Source organism: Ambystoma mexicanum, chromosome 1q, assembly GCF_040938575.1.
Source record: "Ambystoma mexicanum isolate Mex_15411 chromosome 1q, UKY_AmexF1_1, whole genome shotgun sequence".
Classification (NCBI taxonomy): domain Eukaryota; kingdom Metazoa; phylum Chordata; class Amphibia; order Caudata; family Ambystomatidae; genus Ambystoma; species Ambystoma mexicanum.
This window is the reverse complement of record NC_090922.1, coordinates 1,232,290,017-1,232,314,699: the sequence shown is the minus strand read 5'-3', so window position 1 is coordinate 1,232,314,699 and position 24,683 is coordinate 1,232,290,017. Positions and strand designations below refer to the sequence as shown.

At 48.4% G+C, this 24,683-nt stretch overlaps 1 protein-coding gene across 2 annotated transcripts in view; it reads left to right on the top strand.

Annotated features, from left to right (window-relative positions):
* Nucleotides 1-24,683, top strand: part of ALG6 (ALG6 alpha-1,3-glucosyltransferase) — a 908,528-nt gene that overhangs the window by 735,562 nt on the left and 148,283 nt on the right. The window lies entirely within an intron of this gene.

Below are 24,683 nucleotides of genomic sequence, written 5' to 3'. Positions count from 1 at the left end.
CCTGCACCTGCTGATGAATCAAACGCAATTTCTGCATTAAAAGGCCCCAATAAGTACTAAGCACAGGATGTTCTATCTCACTAAGTCGTTTTGGATAAGGTGCACACCAAACATTTGCCAGCCTCCCCATCACAATCTCGTACGGGGAGAGCCCAGTTTTAGCCTGTACAGGCGTACGCATGCATAATAGTGCTATTGGTAATGCATCCACTCAACTCAACTTGCTTCCCACACAAATCTTGCTAATCTTTGATTTAAGAATCCCGTTGTGCCTCTCCACAAGACCGGCAGAACTCGGATGCCTTGAACTATGGAATCTCTTATCAATCTGAAGACCAGCACATACCTGTAATACCACTGCACCCATAAAATGTAGTCCATTATCAGACCATAGGACTCGGGGCAAGCCAAATCTGGAAAAGTACTCCTTCAACATTACTTTTGCTGTGCTCATTGCTGTGCAGTCCTTCAAGGAATATGCCTCTACCCACTTACTGAATGCACAGATCACCACCAAGACGTATTTTAAGTTTTGGCACCTCTCCATCTCTATGAAATCAAAATGAATTACCTCAAATGGCATGCAGGGCGGGCCAAAACTGCCTGTTGGAGTCACTGTTCCCTTCCCTACATTGTGTTGCAAACACGTAATACAGTTCTGCATCAACCTCTCTGCATTCTTTTTTATGTTTCCATTCTGCCAAACTGTAGAAAGGTGCTGTATTATTTTCTTCGCACAAATGTGCGTAGGGCTGTGGGCCATTGTGACCATTGCAGTCACGTACGAATTTGGTAACATCCAGTTTCTAGTTCCCTTGTCCACCCAACAACCGTCCAGATCCAACTCAGCAGATCCCTCTGCCCACCCCTGTATTTCATCGGCCGTAGCCTCGGCCTGCATTTCTTTGACAGTGGCAACTCCATCTTCTATCATACAGGGTACTTCCTCTGTCTGAACCGTCATCATTTTGGTATTCAAACCAGTGGCAGTTTGTTTCACAATTCTGTCTCCAAACGCGTTTCCCTCTCCTACTTTGCATGTTACTTTTTTATGTGCCTCGCATTTCACTATTGCTAGGCGCTTTGGAAACGTGAGTGCAGACAGCAATCGTACAATCAAAGGGCCATGTTGAATTCTGGCGACATGTGATGTCAGAAACCCTCTCTCAGCCCAGAGTCGACCAAAATTATAAACCACTCCAAAAGCATACTGACTATCAGTATATATATTCACATTCAAATTTTCAGAAATCTCGCAGGCTCTGGTTAATGCTATTATTTCCGTGGCTTGTGCTGAATTATAGGGAATTTATTTGCTTTCTACAACGCTCTCTAGGGTAGTGATAGCGTATGCAGCAGTTGTCGTGCCATCTGGTAATTTAACACATAAGCCGTCACAAAATAACTCTCCATCTGGCTCTTTCTGTGGGATATCACTTAAATCAACTCTTCCCTTGGTTTCTTCCTCAAGTGACCATTAAGCAATCGTGGGAGGTGATTCATTCTTCCCAATTTCTTTTATGGTTGGTAGCATTAATTCTGCAGGATTCAAAGCGCTACACCTCATAATTTGGATATGGGGCGCGAACAAGATAATCTCATATCTTGTCAATCTAGCAGAGGTGAGGTGTTGCGTCTGTGTCCTATTTAATAGAACGTCTATGGCATGTGGCACCATCAAAATTAAAGTGTGCCCCAATACCATCCCTTCCGTTTGTTTCACTGACGCAGCAGCCGCCGCGACAGATCGCAAACATTGTGGTAGTGCGTGCGCTACAGGGTCCAGCGTAGAAGAAAAATAGCCACATGGCCTATTTCTTCCACCTTGTTCCTGTGTCGAAACCGCCAATGCCCATCCTTCACTTTCACACACAAATAGTCTAAAAATGTTCTCATAGTTCGGCGTACCCAAAACTGGAGCCGAGCATAATGCAGTTTTCAATCCATCAAATGCTTTCTGACATTCCTTATCCCATTGCAAAGGCATAACCGCATCCTTTCTAGTTAAATTCACCAACAGTTTCACAATTAACGCAAAATTACCAATCCATTGTCGGCAATATGAGGCCATGCCTATTATGGCTCTGACTCCTTTTTGTGTCTTTGGAATAGGCATACAAGAAATACTTTCTATGCGTTCTGACGTTAGTCTTCTCCGTCCTTTCGAAAGTAGGTAGCCCAAATAGGCCACCTCCTTTCGATTATACTGAAATTTCTTCAAACTAGCTTTATGGCCATGTGCCGCTAGGTGTGACAGTAGTAATACAGTGCTTTCTTTACAAATCTCCTCTGTGTCTGCAGCTAGCAATAGATTGTCTATGTATTGCAAGAGTACACAACCCACGGGTAATTCCAGCATGTCTAGCTGCTCTTTTAATGCTCTACTGTAAATACTTGGACTTTCCGTGTAACCTTGCGGAATCCGCGTAAATGTAAATGATCGTCCTCCTAATGTGAACACAAACAAATATCTGCTGTCCTTGTCCACCGGAATACTGAAGAATGCGTTTTTCAAATCTACTACACTAAAATATTCTGCTGAAACAGGTATCATTGTCAATATTGTAGTGACGTCTGGCACTAGAGGAAATTGTGGATCTACTACCTTATTCAATGCGCGTAGATCAATTATGAAGCGGTATAGTACCTCATTACCTCCTTTTTTTTACAAACCGGAAGAATCGGGCTGTTGCATGTACTGCCTGTAATTTTCCTCGATTACCCCTAATTTCACCAAATCTGTAACAATACTCTTCAATCCTTTCTCACCTTCAGCTGAAATTTTGTATTGGGGTATTCGCGGTAGGGTAACACCTTCTTTCAAAATGATCTTTACTGGCTCTATCTTTAAACATCCTACATCATTGTCATGCATTGCCCATATACAGGTTGGTACTTTACTTAGTTCCCCTGGTAACGCTTCGGACATGAATTCTGACAGAGGGGCATCTTGTGGCCATATCGTTAGAAACACTCCGTCTGCCGTGCAATTTATAACAGAACCTAGTTTTTTCAACAAGTTTAATCCCAACCAATTCTTCCCACAATTTTCTGTTAAAAGGAAAGGACAATGTTCAGTAAATAGTCCTATGGTAACTGGGACTGGTTTGGACACTGGGTTTATGACTGGTGTACCTGCGAACCCTACGGAAATATTCTTTTGCCCTAACAGTGGTATATCTGGAACCAAGTGATGGTCTATTGAACACTTCTGTGCTCCTGTATCTACAAGTAAGCGGTGCTCCTCATTTGCGACACTCATTTCTACGTAGGGTCCTCTCTGATTCACGGGAATAGACACTGGTTCCAACCCGTGTCCTGGGCTGTCCTATTGGGGAAATGACACATTGTCCGATGTGTAATCATTACTATTACTGTTATATGTGTTTGGCTGTGTATCGAAAACATTCCCACTCTTCCCTCTATTTCCCCCACTCTGGTTTCCATATTGTTGATTTTGCTGTCCCTGACTCTGGTTTGGGGCATTTTGGTTTTGGCCTTGGTTTTGATTACCTCTGCTATTGTGTTGCTGCTGCATACTATTCCTATTTGGTCCATTCGCTCCTGTGTGTCCTCTATGCTGTCTCCTCTGACCAGACCCATTTCTATTCTGTAGATGCGGACATTGCGCTCGCCAATGTCCTTCCTCCTTACAATACGCACACTGATTCGGTCCCACTGTTCCCCCATGCATATTCGAATTACTCCTTCCTTGTGCGTTCCCTCGCCCTATATTATGTCCTGTTACATGCTGCAATAGTACCTGTGTTCTTATTAGACATTCTTTCAAGTCTGCCCCCACCTGTGTTAGCAACAATAATTCGTTCACCATCTCCTTCTGCCCCGGCGATGGTAATTGCTGCCGTTTATTATGCGACCCCTTTTCCCCCTTCCCAGGTCTCCCGATATCCCTACTCCTGTACGCAGGTGTAGTAAACACTTTGACAGGTGCAGTAAACATTTTGACATATTCATTATCTAATTCATCTCTAAGCTCAAAAAGTCTATGTACATGTTCTCTCACTTCTTCATCCCTCTCCCTACAGCGTGCTAATGCATTCAAATCTAACAATCGCTGCGGTGGTAATTTCCCAATTAGATGTTTCCATTTCTCCACCAAATATTCACCCATGCATTCCAACAATTACTGTCTTTCGTAGCTTCTACGGAAGTCATATATCGAAGCCACTGCTGCCGTCCCATCATTCCCGTCTATATACATCTCTGCCTGTTGCTGCAATTCCACCTTCCTTTCTTGGCTGATTGCACTGCGAGTTACCCTCGTGCATCCCCGTTGGTCAGTCCCGCCTCTTGCCCCCGTGGTTTCAACTTCAACCCCGGGAGAAACGGACGGTACCGAGTCTGTGCCTGAGGCGGGAGGTGCGGATGGGACAATGGGAACAGGGAGTGTCTGTTGTGAGCCTGATTGGCTAATAGGAAGTGTCACGCGCGCGGTCTGAGGCTGCGGGAGGGCTTGAGCTACGGACGGGGTCTGGGCAATAGCTACTGACGTGTCTGGTCTTACTTCTGATCTTGAGCCTTGTTTTGTATGGGTCAATATATTTTCTATCAATTCATCTGCTATGTGTAATTCTCGTTGTGGGTATGTCTTTTCTATATTCAACTGGTCACGCCTACCTGCCCTTCTTAGACTCTCAGTCCACTTCTCCTCTTCTTTCTCTTCCGCTACTTCACCTTTCGATTTATGCCTGCGCGCATGCTTTGCTCTGCTTTTAAATCGGAGCATTGCTTCCTTCCTCCAGTCTTTAATAGTCTCAAATGCTGCAGGATGCGCTTTCTTTCTTATCAACACCCTTTCCAGGTTATCTATCCTCGCCATCTCAAAACTACCATTAATCGGCCACTGATGGTCTTGCTGCTTTCTGGTTTGCCTATGCCAAGTCTCACAGAAAATTATCGCACCCACTCCATACTTCACATACATCTCATACGCCGGCGTTCCCCCAGGTGGTACAATTTGGCCATCTTCCAAGGATTGTCTACCACAGCGGAAAAACCCTGCTAAGGTGGACAATACCCCAGGCATGTTTCAACCTTCCCCCTGGTTAATCAACGTTACCTAGGGCGTTTGATTTTGCAAAGTCAACTCTCAACCAATATCAGGATACTTTGAATCGGGGAATGACTCACCTGATAAATCAAGTCGTCTGTATACTGACGCACCAAAGGACGTTGTGTCTGCGTTTCTTGGCTTCTGCTCGTTTCGGGACCGTCGCCTCCTTGTTCTCTAGCCAGGCACGTTGATCAGGGATCAGATGTGTGCAGATCTGCAAAGGAATCTCTCATCACTTTTACAGGGCGCCCCGAACACCTCTTGATCCCGGCTCGATCGTCCCATCCTCGCCATTCTCTGCCTTACTCAATTACAACGTTATGCGATGGAACAAGTGGGGGAGGTTCCCTATTCGGGCGCCATCTTGAAAGGGGCCCCTACGGGACCCTGACGTCTATGGAAACAAGGCGAGTCACCACACACGATAGACACGCCAGACACGAGGTTGTATTCCCAAAGCTAGGGGTTATTGCAAAGCAAAAGTCTCAGTTGGCCAACTCGGTCTCACGCCCCGCGACGTGTATCTCTAGACCTCGAGGGACGCAAGAGAGTGAATTACGTACATCAGTTACATATATACAAAATGCATATCAAACAATCAGCTATGACATGTTTAACACACCCCCTTTATTGGGTTTCTTTGAACTTGGTGTGATGATGGACATCTCCGACTACTATGACACCTTCAAACATCTATTCTAGTAACAATTTGAAATTTGTGAGTGCGAAGGCATCTTTCAGTTGTTGAATAGAACACAGCGCTTCTGTTCTTGGAAGCGAGCTACATATGGTGGGGAAGAGTTGCATTCCAGACCTTGCTATCTATTAGGTGCTATTCGCGTCCTGGAAGCCGACACGCTCTAGCGGGCTCAGCAAAGGGGGGCCATAAGAAAAGCATAATTCAAGCCTTTAACGGTATTATTCTAACATATTCTACCATATAACAAGACTGGCTGGCAGCTGCGAAATGATTAAATGCCCTGCAGCTCTGCTTCAAGGCTACATTTGGAAGGGAGCCGGGCATTCTTCCTGGCGCTGCCTACGTTTGTTTTTTTTAACAAACTCGTGTTATCCTCTCGGCCCTGCGGCCTTGTCCTTTTCACATACAGACAACAATGTTTTACAGTCGAGCAGTGTAAGCGGAAAATATACTGCGAAGCAATAGGAACAGGAAGCAATGAGCAATGGTTAGAAAACAAAATGGCGATTCTTGTTACATCAAAATGGTTGTTCATTGGCAAACTTGAAAACCTATATTCTGTCATATCGTGCATGAGACGGTTGGCCACGGCCACCAAAATGTGCTTGCGGTCACAAAGTAGAGGTATCCATATTTCTAGACTGACACATCGAGATTGTTTTTTTCCTCCCAGCTAGCTGGTCTCCTTATGCAGAGGTCCTACTTATTGTAAAATTGTTATATTTCCTGACCTCCGGTCATTTATTATTATAGTTCCCTCTTCGACGATTTCTTCCTAAACCACTGCCGAAGACAGCAAAGAATGGACTTTGACGGCTGGAGCTATGGTCGGCAGTGCCGACCACATGGCCGGGCCTTCTGGCCGGCCTATACAGTAGGGACAGTGCGGTCTGGGGGTTTCTATTCTTTTCAACAATGTCTTTCCTTCTCCCCTCTCTTCACCCTTTTGGTTTTGCCGTCGCTTTCACACACCTGAGCTATGGACAGGACACGATTTAAATGTTGCCCTTCCTTTAAGGGAAAATACCCCTGGAAAGACGAGCACTGTCGGTGCAATATGTGTCTTCCCTTCAATCACGACGAGGCGTCCTGTATGCACTGCCTACTCCTGTGTCCTAAGACGATCAAGGAGCGTTGAGTAAAGCGGTGGGCGGCCTACGCCATGTCGCAGGCCGAGGGTAGCTCCCCCACCGCAGCAGCTGCCGAAAGTGATGAGGAGCTAAGCGACGGCCATGGCTCCGATCTGGCTGCCATTGTCCTCACATCGGAGCGCGTGCACTCCACAACCTCCGCCATTGGCCCCACCAGGCACAACGGTAGTCCTGCTATGGGGAAGGTACACCCCAGCGACACCTTAGTACCAAACACACAAACCCCGGTACCACGTCGGCTGGTTAGTCGAAGCGATCCACGGTGCCAACGGGTACGTCCAGTTTCTCCTCTGCACCCGCCGATTCGCGTGATCGGCAGCCCTCCCTGCAACCGCGTCAGCGACACCGCCTAAGAGCGGGCGAACGCATAAAGCTCTGGTTGCGTCAAAGTCTGTAGCGCAACCTTCTAAACAGCCTAAACCCATCCTGGTAATGCAGAACATCAGCGAGAGTCTCGCTAAGATCGTGTCGGCGGGCAGTAAACCAAAGGACAAGTCTAAAGACACATCGAAAGACAAATACACGTCGAAAGACACGTCTGAACGCCCAGAAGGGCCGGAGGGTTATTCTGAAATCCCCCAGGATTATTCTGAAAGCCCTCAGTCCTTATCTAAGACCCTCCTTGATAAATATCGGCATTCTAGCCTAGGGGATCCCCAGGAGGAGCCCGTTCCCCCTATGGACCCATCTGGCGCTTCTCCATGGACCAGAGAGAGATTTGAAGGGTGTATTGACAGGCTGGCTAGATTTGTGGATGTCTCTTAGAGGTTCACCCCTAAGAGGCCTCGGGAAGATTACCTTTATCCTGCAGTGACCAAATTTCAGAAGACATCCTGCCCTCTTCATTAGGAGGTTTTTGACCTTACAGATCAAGAAGAGCCCCTTGACCCTTACTTGCAGGAGGATGATCCCTTTGTGAATACCACTGATCAGACCCAAGATTGGGGGGATGACCAGCAGTGGGGTGACCCACCCTGGCTGTCACCCATCCATACCCCGGACCTTGATACCATATGTATGGACCATCCCCTCCTCTGCGTCAGGCTTCACCTGTCGACCAGATGGCGTTTAACGCCATTCTGAAGAAGGCAGCAGAACACTTCCAAATAGCCATGCAAGAGGCGGTGTTAGATTCAGACTTCGTAGAAGACATATTAAAGGAGAAGCCTCCTGCCAGCTAGGCTATCCCTTTACTCAATTCCATCAAAAGGCGCCTCGCCCGAACTCTGTTAACGCCCTCTCAGACTAGGGCTGTGAACCCTTGGGTAGAAAAATAGTTTTGCCCCTCACCCTCTGACACCCTATATATTAGGGGTCATGCCATTCCAGATTCTCTTGTGATTACGACTTCAAGAAAGAGGGCAGAGTCCCCTTGTCCAAGGGCGAGGCTCCGGCGGACAAAGAATGTAAATAGTTGTATGCTCTTGGGGAGAGAGTCACTACTGCGGCAGCATATTCTACCCGCATATCCAACAACACCACGCTGTTAACCAGCTATTTGGACGCCCAATGAAACCTGCTGCAGGGGGGTCTACAAGAGGTCCCTGAACTAGTGCATTCACGTCTGCTTTCATTTGTTTCAGAGGGTAAGCAGGTAAACCACAACATCCTCAAGAACACTTTGGATGCTGCCGAGACGGCAGGGAGAACCTTGGTCCAGGCTACCCTTTAAAAATGCCTCGCCTGGCTGAAAAATGTGGGTTTCAAACCAGAGACACAGGCGTCGTTGATGAACAAATCTGTGGAAGACTGAAACTTTTTTGGCAAGGCCGTTGATAAGGCACTGGAAATAGCCAAGAAGGAACACAAGACTTTAAAGACTTTGAATCAGATCACTCAAAGAGCCTTTCAACAGAGTGGGGAAAGTTCTCGCCGCTCCTTTCGTGGGCTTTCCTACTCCCATTCCCCACACAACCACTATGGCTCAGGCAACAATTGGTCCTCAGGACAGGGGTCTGCCTCTACAAACCCTTGTCCACCCAGAGGACAACGCCGTGGGAAGGGAAAGGGGTTGCAACGCCACCCTTTGAGGCTCCCCAGCCTGCGGTCAGAAATTACTCTCAAGTGCGGGTCCCTTTTCATGCCTCCCTGGTCAGGGGACGTATAACATCATTCATGCACGCATGGGAGGGGATTTACACAGACCAGTGGGTGCTCAAGACCGTCACCCACGGTTATTGCATTGAGTTCAGCCGGCCACCTCGATACAGACCTCCAAGATCCAGGCACCTAACAGTGGAACACCTGAAGATCCTGCTGCAAGAGTGCAAGATCCTGCAGGAAAAGGGCACAATCGAAGTCGTCCCCGTTTTACAGGTAAACAAGGGTATTTATTCATTGTACTTCCTTGTACCCATAAAGGATCTCACCATGCACCCTGTTCTAGACTTGCGCCCAGCGAACAAATTTGTCAAACCATAAAAGTTTCAAATGGTAACATTAAAAGAGGTAATTCCTCTACTAACGCAGGGGGATTACATGGCAACATTGGACATTAAAGATGCATACTTTCAAATTTCAATGTTGCTGGCACACAGTAAATACCTAAGGTTCATGATAGAGGACAAACATTATCAGTTCAAGGTCCTTCCCTTCAGCATTGCCTCAGCCCCACAAACGTACTGGCAGTTGCAGCAGCACACCTGTGCAGGCATCCATCCCAGTGTATCCTTACCTTGATGACTGGCTCATAACAAGGGACTCCTACGGAACATTCCTGTCGAACACTAAAAAGACGATAGACCTCTCTTATTCAGTCTGTGATTCTACATAAATGAGAAGAAATACAGCCTAGACCCCAGCCAAGTCTAGCAGTTTCTGAGGGCTCTAATTCAGACAGAAGACATCCTCGTCTTCCCCCTCCAACAGGAGGGTTCAAAACATGCTGTTTCAGATCCCTCAGTATGTAGCAAGTCGAGAGGTGACGGTACGCAAGGCCATGTGACTGTTAGGGATGATGGCATCCTGCATTTACTTGGTTCCTCACGCACATTTGCCTATGTGCTCCATGCAAGAGTGCTTCAACAGCCAATGGTGTCAGGCCAGCGGACAATGGGACGATGTAGTGGTTGTCTCGGCAGCCCTCGTTCTCTCTGCAGTGGTGGTCGAGGGAAAACCTCTTGAAGGGGTAAACCTTCACCACCCCCGCAGTAGAAGCCACTCTTATGACAGACACATCTCTCACAGGGTGGGGGGCTGAAATAAATACTGAGGCGAAGGTAAGTGAAGGATGAGCTTTATTTCACGGCCCCCCGGAGGCAAGGGCTGCCAGCTGGGAAAAACATCATAAGGCGTTCCGTGGTGGAACCTGGGGGGAAAAGCATTCTCCATTCCGGGTGGAACGGAGTGATGCATTAACATTATAACATCTCCTTACCTATGGGAAAGCGAGGGGCGGAGGGGGGGGAAGAACAAGGAAAAGTAGGGTGGGAGAATTGGCTGAGGGAAATTAACGTAAGTTGACATTATAGTCAATAGTAGATGAAATCGTTGCTGAAGTTCCGGATGGTCTTGCGATTCCTTTTAGACAGACTCCTGGCGGATCTTTCTTCATCGTGGTGACAGTGTTCGTAGTTTTTTTGTATGCTTGAGGTGGTGTGTCTCCTCAGGAATGGGTTCATTTCTTGACCATACACCATCATATGAGTCTGTGGATGTACTGGGTCTGCATGTGTCGTTGTTTGTTCCCTTCACATTCTCCCTTGACCAAGTGTCATTGTAATTGTTTTTGGAAGTGCTCGGTCTGCAGGTGTCATTGGTTATTTTCACGAGATCATTGTGGGACCATCTCTTTCCATCGTCCAATGTGGCGGATTTGTCGTGGCACTGTATGACTTTTTGTGGAGATCTGAATTTGGATTCGCCCTTGAGTGTTTTCTTGGGTTCTCTGATACAGACCCAGTCTCCTTCCTGAAGGAGCATCTGTTTTGCTCCGTTCTTCTGGTCGTATTAAGTTTTGTACTTCTTTTGCTTTTCCTTTATAGTTTTATGGATTTGTTCCATATCCACTTTTGGTTCCATGCTCATCCTTGCCTCACCGGTTTCTAAGAAGATCCATGCTGGTCTCAGTTGGTTAGTTGCGGTTCGCCTCGCATCAAGGTGAAGGGCTCTGAGTTAGTGGTGGAGTGCTGCGTTGTTCTATATGCATGCAAGGCCTCCTTGAGGGTTTCTCTCCATGGCATGGCATTGGCTGTGGCTAGCTGGATGACACTTTTTATCAGTCTGTTCATTCTTTCCACCAACCCGTTGGACATTGGGTGGTAGAGTGATGTAGTGATGTGGTTGATGGGTTTTTTTATCAAGGAATTCTTGGAATTACAACGAAGTGAACTGGGACCCGTTGTCTGAGACTATGTCTCTGGGGTCACCTTCCCTGTTAAATATTTCAGTTAGGAAGTCAATGACCTTCTTCGTAGTTGCGCTGCTTTCCATCACACCCCATTCGGTCCATTTGGAGGTGTAATCAACAATTACAATGACGAATATTTTTACTGCCTCCAGATTTTTGAAGTGGCCCATAATGTCTATTGCCAGTTTTCACCATATGTGTTTGGGTGTTTCTACCGGCTGAAGTGGGGTTTTCCTTAAGGTTTTCGATTTGTCACTGGAAGCGCAAGCACTGCAGTTTTTTACTGTCTCTTCCGCCTCTTTCCACATGTTGGGCCACCAGTAGTTGTTCCTGATTCTGTTCTTTGTCAAACTCCTTCCCAGATGTCCTTCATGGGCTAAGTCAAGTAGCTTCTTTCTGAGTTGCTACGGCTGGAATTACTCTACTTCCCCTAAAGATGTGATTTTCATTCATGGATATCTCATCTTTAAATGGTATGAAGTTCGCCAGGTCTTGTCCAGTACCAATCCAGTCGTTCATTACGGCTCTTCTGATTTCCTGTTGTTCTGTGTCGGCTTTGGTGATGCGTGTCCATTCGTCGGAGGGGATGGCAGGATTTATGGTGGCTACAATGTCCTCGTCTTGATCTTTGTTTTCGATGTCTTGTTTATCTTGAATGGTGGGTAGTCTCGAAAGACAGTCTGCTACTTGATTCTGTGGACCAGGATTGTAATGAACTTGAAGATTGTATTGCATGATGTCTAGAAACCAGCGCCTTATTCTCGGTGAGATAAGGTGTGGCATTTTGGATTGTAGGATGTTGACTAGAGGTTTGTGGTCAGTCTTTAGGAGGATGGGTAGGCCCCGAATAAGATTTCGAAGGGATTGTGTCCTCCGACGTATTCCTTATCTTTGATATACGTTTCCAGCTTGCTGGCCTCGGAAACTTTTTCTCTGTAGAGGGCGCTGCGCGTCGACTTTCGCCGAGTCGATGTCCCTCGACGGCCACCGTATCGGCGCTGATGTCACCATGCCCATAAATAGACACGCGCTGCGTCCGTTTCTCAGTTCCGTTTTTCCGCGCTTCGTGGGGCATCGGAACGTCGTTGCTCAGTTCAGTCAGTTTATCTATATACCAATTCGACGAATATTCCTTATCGTTCTCGATGGCTTCTTCATCAGAACCGACGACGCCGCGATCCGGCTTCAAGAAATGTCGAGACTGCGGTAAAAAAATGTCAATAACAGATCCACACAGGGTCTGTTTATGGTGCTTGGTGTCCGAGCACCATTGTTCGGAGTGTGAGGACTGTATGTCCATGACGGCGAAAGCCCTGAAGGAGCGAAAGGGGAAGCTCGAGAGAGGTAAGTCAGCCAAAACCTCCTCGAAGGTTTCGTTGGCTGAGTCGAGGCATTCGTCTCCTCGCCGTCGAAAACACTCCCATTCTAGATCTCGAAGCAGCTCCCACCATTCGTCGAGATCTAGACACTCAAAAAAGAGACGTTGAAGGTCCCATTCCTCGTCGACTTCAGTGTCCCCAGAAAGAGTTTCCTGTCCCACCAAACACAGTTCTCTAACTGAGTGGGAGGAATTCAGAAAGAAAATGTTAAGCGTCTTCGAGAACGTGGCCTCGACCCCCTCGAAGACAGCTGAGGGTGATACCCTGGGTGAAAAACCCAAAAAATCAAAACGCCGCGAGTCGCAGCACCCGGCGAAACATTCCACCCGAGAGCGCCATGAGCCATCGGGTAAGAAGGCACCGTCTGCGACGCCGTCGTCGAGGGTTCCTTCGACGCCGTCTTCGAAGATTCCCTCGACGCACGGGTCGGCGCCATCGACACCGTTGTCGAAGGGGACGTCGACGCCGACGAAAGAGAGGACCAAGGCTCCTCAGCCATCAGTGTTTTCAAGGGCCTCCGGCACGACGCCGAGACCGTCGTCGATGCCCTCGAGTAGGATCCAGATCCTCTCGAAATCTTCGAGACCCCTTCCAGTTTTTTCAACGCCATTTTCGGCGCCTTCGAGGCCAGTTACATCGGCGTCGACGACGTCGTCATTTTCTCGTCCGATAATGACCAGTTTGGCTCCTTCAGCCCTAGAGATGGGCTTTACTCCATTTCAGAGAGAATACCCTGCTCTTTCTTCAATTTATGAAGAAAGAGAAGACTCTGACCAAGAAACTTTTCATTTACAGAGATCCTCACTGCCTGCTGCAGAGGATTTCACCTCTGAAGAAAGGAGGCTGAAGGAACTACAGGACTCACTTCATGAGGCCAGTGGACTTGACACTTCCCCAGAAGTGGAATTTGTAAAGCCAGACCCAGGGGAACATGCAGAAACACCATATAGAACCCTGATGGCAAGAATAATTGAGTTTATGGGTTGGTCTGCGCATTCACCTGTTTTCCAACAGGATGATCTAACGGATATATTGGACAAAGGCCCACAGGAGACCCGGTGGTCCCCTTCCATGCAGCCCTACAAAGAAAAATTGCTTCCAATTGGGAGACTCCCGAAGTCATCCCAGCAGTCAATAAAAGACTGTCGACAAAGTATAGGGTAGCAGCTGCTGACCCTGAATACCTGTCAAAACACCCAACCCCAGAGAGCCTGGTGGTTCAAGCGGCAACTTCATCCAGCAGTAGGACTGCTTACCCTACTGTCCCACAGGACAGGGATGACAAGAGGTATGACTCTATGGCAAAGAAAGTCTTCTCTGCCTGTAGTATGGCGTTGAAGTCCATCAACGCCACCTGTACGCTCGCCAGGTTCAGTCACACATTATGGGAGTGTGCTTCATCAGCGGCTGACTGCATACCCGATAGAGAGGAGAAGGAAGCCTTCCTTAACATCATTCAAGATGGCAAAGATGCCATGTGCAAGTCTGTTCAAACTGGCATCGATTCCGCTGACAGTATCAGCAGGGCCATGGCGGATAGTACAACAATCCGCAGGCATGCGTGGTTGCGAAAGTCTGGCTTTGCTCCAGATGTACAGGCCAGACTTTTGAATATGCCCTTTGACGGCTCTTCGTTATTCGGAAAAAAGGCTGATGACAGTCTGGAAAAATTACAGACTTCTGAAGCAGCAGCCAAATCCTTAGGAGCTGCTATCCGCCTTTTCGCCCCTGAGGAACCTCTGGGAGAGGAAAGTCCTTTCGCTATTATTCCGCATTCGGAAAAGGTAGAGGACAGCTGGCTCAAAGGGGCCAAAGAAGATCCACCCGAGGTGGACGGGTCAAAGGTACTAAGACCGCAGCAGCAGCAGGTGCCTCTTTACCCTCGGCATCTGCATCAGCCGCCCCCAAACCACACTGAGGCCTTTGCACACAAGACACCTGTAGGGGGCAGGTTAACTCACCATCTGACGGAATGACAGGCTATAACGTCAGATGCTTGGGCGTTGGAGACAGTTTCCCAATGTTACTGCCTACCCTTTCTACACATCCCTCAGAGTCATCCACCAGGGAACAGCTCCTGAAAAGTTCCAGATCCGCTCCTCTTGCAGGAAATTATGGACCTGCTAGAGAAAGGTGCCATAGAACCGGTACCTGTAGCAGACAGGAACAAGAGCTGGTACTCCCCCTACTTTCTCATACCAAAGAAGGACCGAGGACTGAGACCCATTTTGGACTTAAGAGAATTGAACAAGTTCCTCAGGAAGGACAAGTTCAAGATGGTAACTCTCTCTCAGATCCTTCAGGCCCTCCAGCTCCAGGACTGGCTGGTATCTCTGGACCTTCAGGATGCTTATTTCCATGTGCCAATCATCTCAAGCACAGGAAATACCTGAGGTTCGCAATTGGCAACTCTCATTATCAATTTCGAGTTCTGCCATTTGGGCTGACCTCCGCCCCAAGGGTTTTCACCAAGCTGATGTCGGTAGTGGTAGCGAGTCTAAGGAGGGAAGGGATCCACGTCTATCCCTACCTGGACGATTGGCTGATCAGGGCCGTTTCTTCAGAACAGGCCCAGACCCAGCTAGATTATGTCTGCCTCTTCCTTCACAGACTGGGCTTCTCCCTCAATTTAAAGTAGTCACAGATGATACCATCTCAGAGACTCCAGTTCATTGGAGCGGTCCTGGACACTTCCCTGGGAAGAGCCTCGCCATCAGAGGTGAGGGCTCAAGATATTCTACAGATGGTCACCAAGTTTCAAAATGCCCAACGTCTCCCAGCCTTCGACTTTTTGCGGTTGCTAGGCCTCATGGCATCCTGCATCTTTCTTGTGCCAGAGGCTCGCCTGAGAATGAGATCTCTTCAGTGGGCACTGAGAAGTCAATGGTCACAATTCTCAGGGAGAATGTCAGACCTCCTCCGGATTCCGGACAAGGTAGCCCACGACCTTCAATGGTGGGCCTATCCAGAGAACATCTTGAAAGGAGAACTGTTTTGGCAACCATGGCCGGAGATAACGGTAGTCACAGACGCCTCGCTCACAGGGTGGGGAGCCCATGCCAACGACTTGACCATCAGCGGTCGTTGGTCTCCATTGGAGTCCAGACTACATATCAACCTATTAGAAATGAGAGCGATCAGACTAGCGCTGAAAGCTTTCCTGCCATCAGTACAGGGGAGAAATGTCCTGATAATGACGGACCACACGGTGGCCATGCACTACCTCAACAAGAGAGTAGGCGTAGGATCATGTGCAGAGAGGCAATGCAGCTCTGATTTTGGGCAATTCGGGAAGGAATCTCTCTATAGGCAGTCCATCTAGCCGGAGAGAAGAATTTGACAGCGGATGCTCTGAGCAGGCAGAGCACAGTCTCCCACGAATGGGAGCTAGCTCAGGAATTCCTTCAGGAGATCTTCGCCCTTTGGGTAACCCCTCAGGTGGATCTGTTCGCCACAAGCACCAACAGGAAGTGCGATCTGGTCTGTTCAAGGGAATTTCCCCCGAGAGGAGCTCTGGGAGACGCGTTCATAGTGGACTGGGAGTTTCCACTCCTCTATGCGTTTCCACCAGTCCCTGTTATTCCTCAAATGATCAGGAGGTTGAGAAGATTCCGGAAAACCATGATCCTAATTGCCCCGGACTGGGCAAGGAGAACGTGGTACCCGGACCTTCTAGATATGTCCATCTGTCCTCCAATCCGTTTCCACTCAAAGAGAATCTTCTCTCGCAGAGGGGAGGTCAGGTTCTCCATCCAGACATCAGAACCCTCAACCTTCACGCTTGGCTTCTGGAAGGTTGAGGTACAAGGATTGGGATCTCCCTGATGACGTCATGGAGGTGTTGCTTTCGGCCAGAAGACCAGCAACAAAGTCTTTATACCGCTGCCGTTGGAACAAGTTTTGCAGCTGGTGTAGGAAAGTGAATATCGACCCTTTTTCATGCGGTACACCAACGGTGCTATCGTTTCTACTCTACTTGGCAAACTCGGGCCTTCAAGTTGGCACTGTAAAAGGTTATCTCGCAGCGCTTTCTATCTTCAAGCGCACTGCGGAGGAACCATCGTATTTCAAAATTCCTCTAGAGGTACAATTTCTCAAGGGTCTGACTAATGTTTACCCTCCAAAACCATTCCAGGTTCCATTTTGGGACTTAAATTTAGTCTTAATCTTCTTAATGGGCACTCCATTCGAGCCACTTCACTCTTGCGCATTAAGATTTCTCACATTTAAAACTGTCCTACTTGTAGCACTAACATCGGCTAGAAGGGTGAGTGAGCTTCAAGCTCTCTCCTGTAAACCCCCACATACAACCTTCCACAAGGACAAGGTTGTCCTCCAGGTGAAGCCTAATTTTCTCCCAAAGGTAGTTTCTGAATTCCATATTACTCAGAAAATTGCCTTGCCTTTATTCTAACCTCCTCCCCATCCGGGGAAAGAGGAGGAAAGGCTACACAGGCTGGACCCTAGGCGAGCTCTCAGCTTTTACATCAGCAGAATGGCTAGAATCAGGCAAGCAGACCAGCTGTTTGTAGGATACTCAGGTCACAAGTTGGGACTACCCATAACAAAACAAATCATCTCCAGGTGGATTATCTTGGCCATCCTTGAATGTTATAGACTAGCAGGGAAAGAGCCACCCCAAAACCTCTGGGCTCATTTAACCAGGGGTATCACAGCTTTAATCGGCTCTCCAGAGAGGGGTACCGGTCCGGGACATATGTGCGGCTGCCACATGGTCGTCCGCACATACATTCACAAAATTTTACAACCTGGATTCCTCCACTGCTCAAGAGACCAGATTTGGCAAAGTCGTATTACACTCGGTCCATCCCTAAAGGGATATATATATATATAATACTATCACTCCCTCCTCCAATTACATGCCACTGCTATGGGAGTCTACGAAGATATGGAATACGTCGGAGGACACAATCCCTTCGAAGAACAAGTTACTTTCTTACCTGGTAACGTTCTTTCGACGGGATGTTCCTCCGACGTATTCCTTATCGCCCCTCCCATCCATCCCCGCAGTGATAACTTCCCTTTCGCTCCTTCAAGGTTATTAACCAATTCAGGCATGTCTGTTTTATACTACAAAACGGAACTGAGCAACGGACGCAGCGCGTGTCTATTTATGGGCATGGTGACGTTGGCGCCGATACGGTGGCCGTCGAGGACATCGACTCGGCGAACGTCGACGCGCAGCGCCCTCTACAGAGAAAAAAATTTCCGAGGCCAGCAAGCTGGAAACGAATATCAAAGATAAGGAATACGTCGGAGGAACATCCCGTCGAAAGAACGTTACCAGGTAAGAAAGTAACTTGTTCTTCTGAAATGTTGTAGAGCCCACTTGACAGCCAAAGCCTCTCTCTCGGTGGTGGAATAATTCAATTCAGCACCTCTTAGTACTCTGGATGCAAATGCGATGGTCACGATGTTGCCGTTCTGTTGTTGCTCTAGCACTCCACCAAGTCCGATCTTGCTGGCATCTACTGACAGTATCGTGTTGGCTTTATGATCAAACGTGCTCAGGGCTGGAGCTCGGTTGATGTCGGACTTGAGGTTCTCAAATTCGTTTTTGCATTCTGTGGACCATTCAAATCTTTTGGATTTCTTCATGAGTTTCCTGTCATGATCTCTGCTTCCAAAAGGTCAGGGTTTTCCCAACTCCCTTGGAAGCAGATCCATAACCCAGGTTCCGAGTGCCATCCAGTCCCAATTGGGACCTTTTGGACCCAGTCCTGGCGCCAGTAGCACCAGGCTCATAAATATGCCCAGTCCCAGCGCTGGAAGCGCCGGGCTCATAATGCTTGGGTGGACTTACCTGCAGCAGACCATGCTGCTTACTTGCCTGCCAGTTGAGCCTCTGATCCTCTTCTGTTTGGAACTACTTTTCCTGTTGGGTGGGGCTGGAGCCACTCCCTAGATTCAGAACACTGGAACTCTTCTGGAAGGCAGGAACTCTTTTCTTACCAGGAACTCTTTTCTTACTTAGGCGTGGCTGTGGAAGGAGACACCTAAGCACTACAGGAGGCTATTTAAACCACACCCGGTGGATGAATCTTGCTTTGCGTTATTCTGCACCCTCTGCAGCAGAACGCTCATCGTGTCTTCTGCATCCGGTCCTGGGCCTAAGGAAAAAGGCTTACCATCCTGAATCCAGTCTTCAGCAACACCTATAAAGACAAGAAAGAACAGGTTAGCATTCCGGCATCTGAAAGGCAAAGGCTTACCTACTCTTCGTGCGCTCCGGAGGTCTTCACACTGCATTCCGGCATCTGAAAGACAAAAGCTTACCAACTCTTCGCACGCTCCGGAGGCCGTCGGCGCTGCATCCCGCATCTGAAAGACAAAACAAGGTGCGTTTAAAGACATTGGGGAACTTTAATACTCACGTGCCATTACTCCTTTCCACATCTAACCCAGTGGGTATCCCGGCACCCTGCAGCCGCTCCGAACTTGTACCTGCAAAATAAAAAGACAGTTAGAGCGCATCGTGAAGCTGGCAACAAGCGCTTACTTACGTGCTTCCAGGCGCTTCTATTCATCACACGGGTTCCATCTTCAACTCACTTCAGCCCGTCATCCGCCATCGCCGGAACCCTGCAAAACAAGAGACATCATTATTAAAGACTTTAAAGACATTTGAGTTACTCGAAACTTACCGTTCGTGCAGTAAACGACGGACAGCAGTCCTCTGAAGTCAAGAGGCCTGCGCTACCTATCCAGTGAAGAAACTGGTTACAGCACCCTGCCCCGAGGCAGATGGAGAGCTCGGCATTCACTTACCTAAGGTGAGAGCGTTAACCTGTGGGGGTCTACAGGAGAGGAGAAAAGGAAAGAGATAGGGACACCCCAATAACCCCAGTTCATTAACCCCGTATTTTCTATCTGCAGACATCTTACGCTGCACGTCAGGCATACAGGGCACAGAGGTCCAGCCCAAAGAGCCAACCGGGTGCTGCACATCACCTTTGAAGATACGGTAGTCGCCCAGTCAAGACCGGCGCCTCTGCGAGAATCAGGTGAGCGTTACATTTCCTCATGTTTGCCGTCTTGTTGGCATAGTTGCTCACGAATTTGGAGTAGTATTCCGTCATCCCTAAAAAACTTTTCAACTGGTCTTTGTTGGTGGGTTCAGCTAAACTCAATATTGTGTCCATGAGTTTTTCTTGGGACGGATGCCCCTGGCGTCGATGGAATGGCCAAGGTAAGAGACTTGACTGCACTTGATGTTGAATTTCTCTAACTTGAGGGTGAGTCCACTTCTTTGGATTATCCGTAATAAGCCCATTCGCTTGGCATTGTGTTCTTCCTCAGTTTTGGCTGATATGAGAATATCGTCCTGGAAACATTGTACTCCATCGAGGCCTCCGAACAGATGCGACATGAGTCTCTGGAAGACTGCTGCGGCGGAAGCGAGCCCGAATGGCATTCTGTTGAACATGTATGCTTCTAAAGGTGTGACGAAGGAGGTGAGGGCTTTTGAGCTGTCGTCTAAAGCAATCTGGTGGTATGCTGAGGAAAGGTCCAAGGTGCTAAAAAAACTCGCCGATTCCGGAAGTGGGTGTCTGTCGACCCATATGTTTTTGTTTAGGTCCCTTAGATCAACACACATCTGTATGGAATTGTCGGGTTTCCTTACCAGGACGATGGGGGCAAGCCATTCGGAACTCTCTGTGGTTTGTATAATGTTCTCATTGCATAGACTTGTGAGTTCGTCCTTAAGTGCTGCTTTGGTCCCAAAGGGGATTCCACGTACTCGATGGACCACGGGAACAGCACCTCTTTTCAATATGATTCTGTGTTGGAAACCTCTAAGCAGTCTGATTTTATTGCAGAACACCTTGGGGAATTGCTCAGCCAAAGTGGATTTGATGTCGGTTTTGTTTTTAAACACGCTCAGTACAGGGATATCTTCTCCAGGGTGGATTCTCACTTGGAGGGCTGCTTGCTCTTCCCATACTACTACCGAGGATCCATTCTTGGCCACGTAAAACGTGCAGTATGTTTGTCTGTCATGGAACCTGAGCTTGATCCATGTATACCCAATGATGTCGATAGGTGTCTTTCCATACCCTGTGGCTCTCACCGAAGAGCTCCGTAGATCATGTACCTTGCCAGAGAGTACCTTCGCAGAGGTTTCGAGGTCCACCATGGTATAGGGGGATCCTGTGTCCACCATTACTTTCAAAGGTATGTCGTTGACATACATGTTAACCCATGGACCGCTTGATTCTTGGAAAGAAGTGACCGTGAGGATTTGCACTTGCGGGTGTGTCTGATTGACAGATAACATGCTGTGTGACATTTGGTCATAGTCCACTGTCTTCACTGACCCATATCTGTTGGCAGGTCGTCTGCTGCTGTTGTCAGATCTACCTGGTCTTCCTCGGTTGTTTCGGCAGACTTTGGCAAAATGGCCCAACTGGCCACATTTGTAGCATTCAACATTATTAGCCGGGCACATTTTCCCAGCGTCGTGGCGTTTATACCACCCACACTTCTGGCAGCGCGTGGGGTTTTGGTTGCCATAGGGTGATACTCTCCCTCTTCTGGAGTTTCCTCTGGTATTTTGAGGCGCGCTTCTCACAGCTGCCACTAATGTGTCATCTTGATCATAGCCAGAACTGCCTTCCACAGACTTCACCTCAACACCCTCTTTCAGGATCAATCTCTCCTTCATGCAACGGTCCCCAAATTCCATACTCCTCACTATTTCGGTGGCTTGGTCTAGCGAGGGATTCTTTGTCGCCATAGTTTTTGCTGTATGCGGGGATCAGCCACATTAAGCACGAGCTGGTCTCTCAAGTACTCGTCACTAACACCTGTGAATTCACACATAGACATCAGTACTCTGAGGGAAGCTAGGTATGTATCGACTGACTCGCCTTTAGCCTGCTTCCGAGAAAAGAACTTGTATCTTTCCAGCACCACGTTTGTCTTGCTGCCAAAGTGTTTGGTGAGTTTGGTCAAGGCAGTGTCAAACTTTCGATTGCTTTTTCCCCCTGCACCATCTGGCTCTGGAAGCGCCCTGAATAACCTCAGGCCCTCGGTTCCTATGCAGTTCAAGAGGGTTGCTTCCTTGAGGTCATCGCTGAATTTACTCCCGCCAATGGCCCTGAGATCTATCTGGAAGCCATCAAGCCATTGCTCCCAAGGGCAGGTTGGTGTTCCAGGGCAGGGAAGAAACTTGGTGGGGTGCGGCACATTCTGCATGACTGGCCGGTGTGGATGGTGGAGGCTCTGCGGGCCGAGCTGCGCTGTCCGTAAGGAAGGTTGGGGGGGCAGCGATGAAATATGTGTTATGGCACTGTGATGAATCTGTGTTATGGGATCACTGGGCAGTAGGTCACCTTCTTATAGCAGTGTTCACAGTGGTGTGCCCTGGCGCTGTGGATGACTGACAAGATATAGTGTGGAGTGCACAAATGTTTGGTGCACCGTCAGTCCAGTGTGCCCTGGAGGCTATGCGCTGTTATATGGTGTCACAGTTTATCAGAATTGTCTCGTGATACATTTCTCTCCCATCCGGGATGGACAGCTGGCTGGAGGCAGTGCAGCGGCATTGTAACGTGTAATTTCACATGCAAGTTTCTTTACTATTGGGCCGCCGAGCACAGCTGATGAGGATCCACGGCGTCATCGCCGTGGAAACAAAGGTTGGGCCTGCCAAAATGGCTGCACGCACAGCACGCAGAGAGGTCCTTTCCTCTAATCGCCGTTGGCCGGCGACTCATAAGATGCGCGCTCGCGCAGTGTGCCCGCGGCGGTGTAATGAGTTTGTGGCCCAAAAATGGGGAAATGGTACCTCTATCGCCGTCGCTGCGTTCGTGTGGTTGCCGGCGGCTCCTTCCCCTCCAGGGCAGCAGAATCGGGGAGGCAGGCGGGAGCGGCGGTGGGGGAGGGCCGCGGGGGAGCCGCCGGGGCTGTCGCCGCCGCCGGAGGATGGCAGGAGCGCAGGTAGGGGAGCTCCGGGGGCCGGTTGTTGCTCACTGAGAAAAGCCTTGTCGCCAAATGAAATAAATACCGAGGCGAAGGTAAGTGAAGGATGAGCTTTATTTCACGGCCCCCGGAGGAAAGGGCTGCCAGCTGGGAAAAACGTCATAAGGCGTTCTGTGGTGGAACCTGGGGGGAAAAGCATTCTCCATTCCGGGTGGAACGGAGTGATGCATTAACATTATCCCAGGGGCTCACCTCCTTCAACAGACTGCACACAGCGTTTGGTCCCCAGCAGTTGCATCCAACCACTTAAACCTGTTGGAGCGGTTAGCGGTATTCAAAGCACTGAAGGCCTTTCAGACACAGTTGCAGGCAAAGACAGTACTGATCCTCACAGACAGCACTACAGCCATGTACTACCTGAACAAGCAAGGGGGCACTCACTCTCCAAGGCTGTCCAAACCGTCACAGAACATTTGGAAATGGGCTCTCAAACACAAGCTGTTTCTATTGTCTCAGCACGTTCCAGGGGAACGCAATCTTCTGGCAGACATCCTCAGCAGAGACTCTGTGTATCCCTCAGAGTACGAATGGCGACTACACGAAGATATCGTCTCCCAACGTTTTCGCAGAGTGGGGCTTGGCTTCCCGGAGATCGACTTGTTCACAACTCTTGAGAACTCGCAATGCCCAGATTACGCCTCATTCTCCCGTCTGATGGAGATGTCTCTCTCTCCTCCAATGAAGCTGCCTTGCCCATACAACATGCTATCTCAGGACAAGGGGTAAACACTTCATCCGTTCCCACAGACTCTCAAATTAGCAACCTGGCTCCTGATATCATAGAGTTCGGGCATCTCCAACTTCCTCAGAGATGCATGGATATACTAAGGGAAGCAAGAAAGCCTAACACCAGACATTGCTACTCCAATAAGTGGAAACGCTTCGTCATCTGGTGCAATTCCAAGAGCATCAATCCCATTGACTGCTCTCCTACTCATATAGTGCTACACCTGACTCACTTACTAGACTTCGGTCTGGTTTTTAATTCCCTGATGGTTCACTTAGCTGCACTCTCAGCCTATACCACGTCCCAACAAATGTGTTGTGGTGGAATATCCCAGTTATCAAAGGGGTTAAGAGGATTCATCCCCCCATTTCTAACCCGGCTCCCGGATGGGACCTAAATGTGGTATTAACCAGACTTATGAGGTCTCCTTTTGAGCCTATGCATAAGGCAAGTCTCAAAGCTCTTACAAGACCACCTTCCTAGTAGCAGTCACTTCGACAAGGAGAGTCAGTGAACTACAGGCCCTTTCAATTCTAAACCCTTTTGTTACAATTCACAGAGATGAGGTGGTTCTGCGCACTCACCCTCGGTTTGCGCCCACATTTATTTCTAAGTTGCATGTGAACCTGTCAATAGAACTGCCAACTTTCTTCCATAACCCCACTAATGTGGCAGAAAGACGCCTACACACATTGGATGTGCACAGGGCAATCATGTACTACCTGGAAAGAACTAAACCACTAAGGAAGATGAACCAGTTTTTCGTTTCAGTGGAAGCTGGTAGAGAAGGGGATCCTTTCTCTAAATCAGCCATCTCAATGTGGATTGTCAATTGCATTGCACTATGCTACATTCATGCCAAGAGGGATCTTTCTTTCAAGCCTAGAGCACACTCTACTCGAGGCACTGGGCTTCCATTGCATTCATTGCAAATGTTCCTCTCGAGTCCATTTGCAAAGTGGCAACCTGGAGTTTTGTACGCACCTTTACAAAACCCTATTGCCTAGACACTCACTCTATGTCTGATTCTCAGGTGGGACAAGCAGTACTAAGACATATTTTCACTATTGTTCCTTCTCACATCCCACCTCCAACTCTGGGTACTGCTCGCTAGTCTATGCACAGCATGTGATTCTAAGCAGATTAACAAGCATCAGTAGACATGCATTACTTACCGTTATAGCATTTCTGATGATTGTATCTGCTTAGATTCACACCCTTCCTCCCCGCTCGGATGGAAGGAACATTGACATCTTACTACTACTTCTCTCTTTTCTGTACTCATAAGGCTCCCTCACA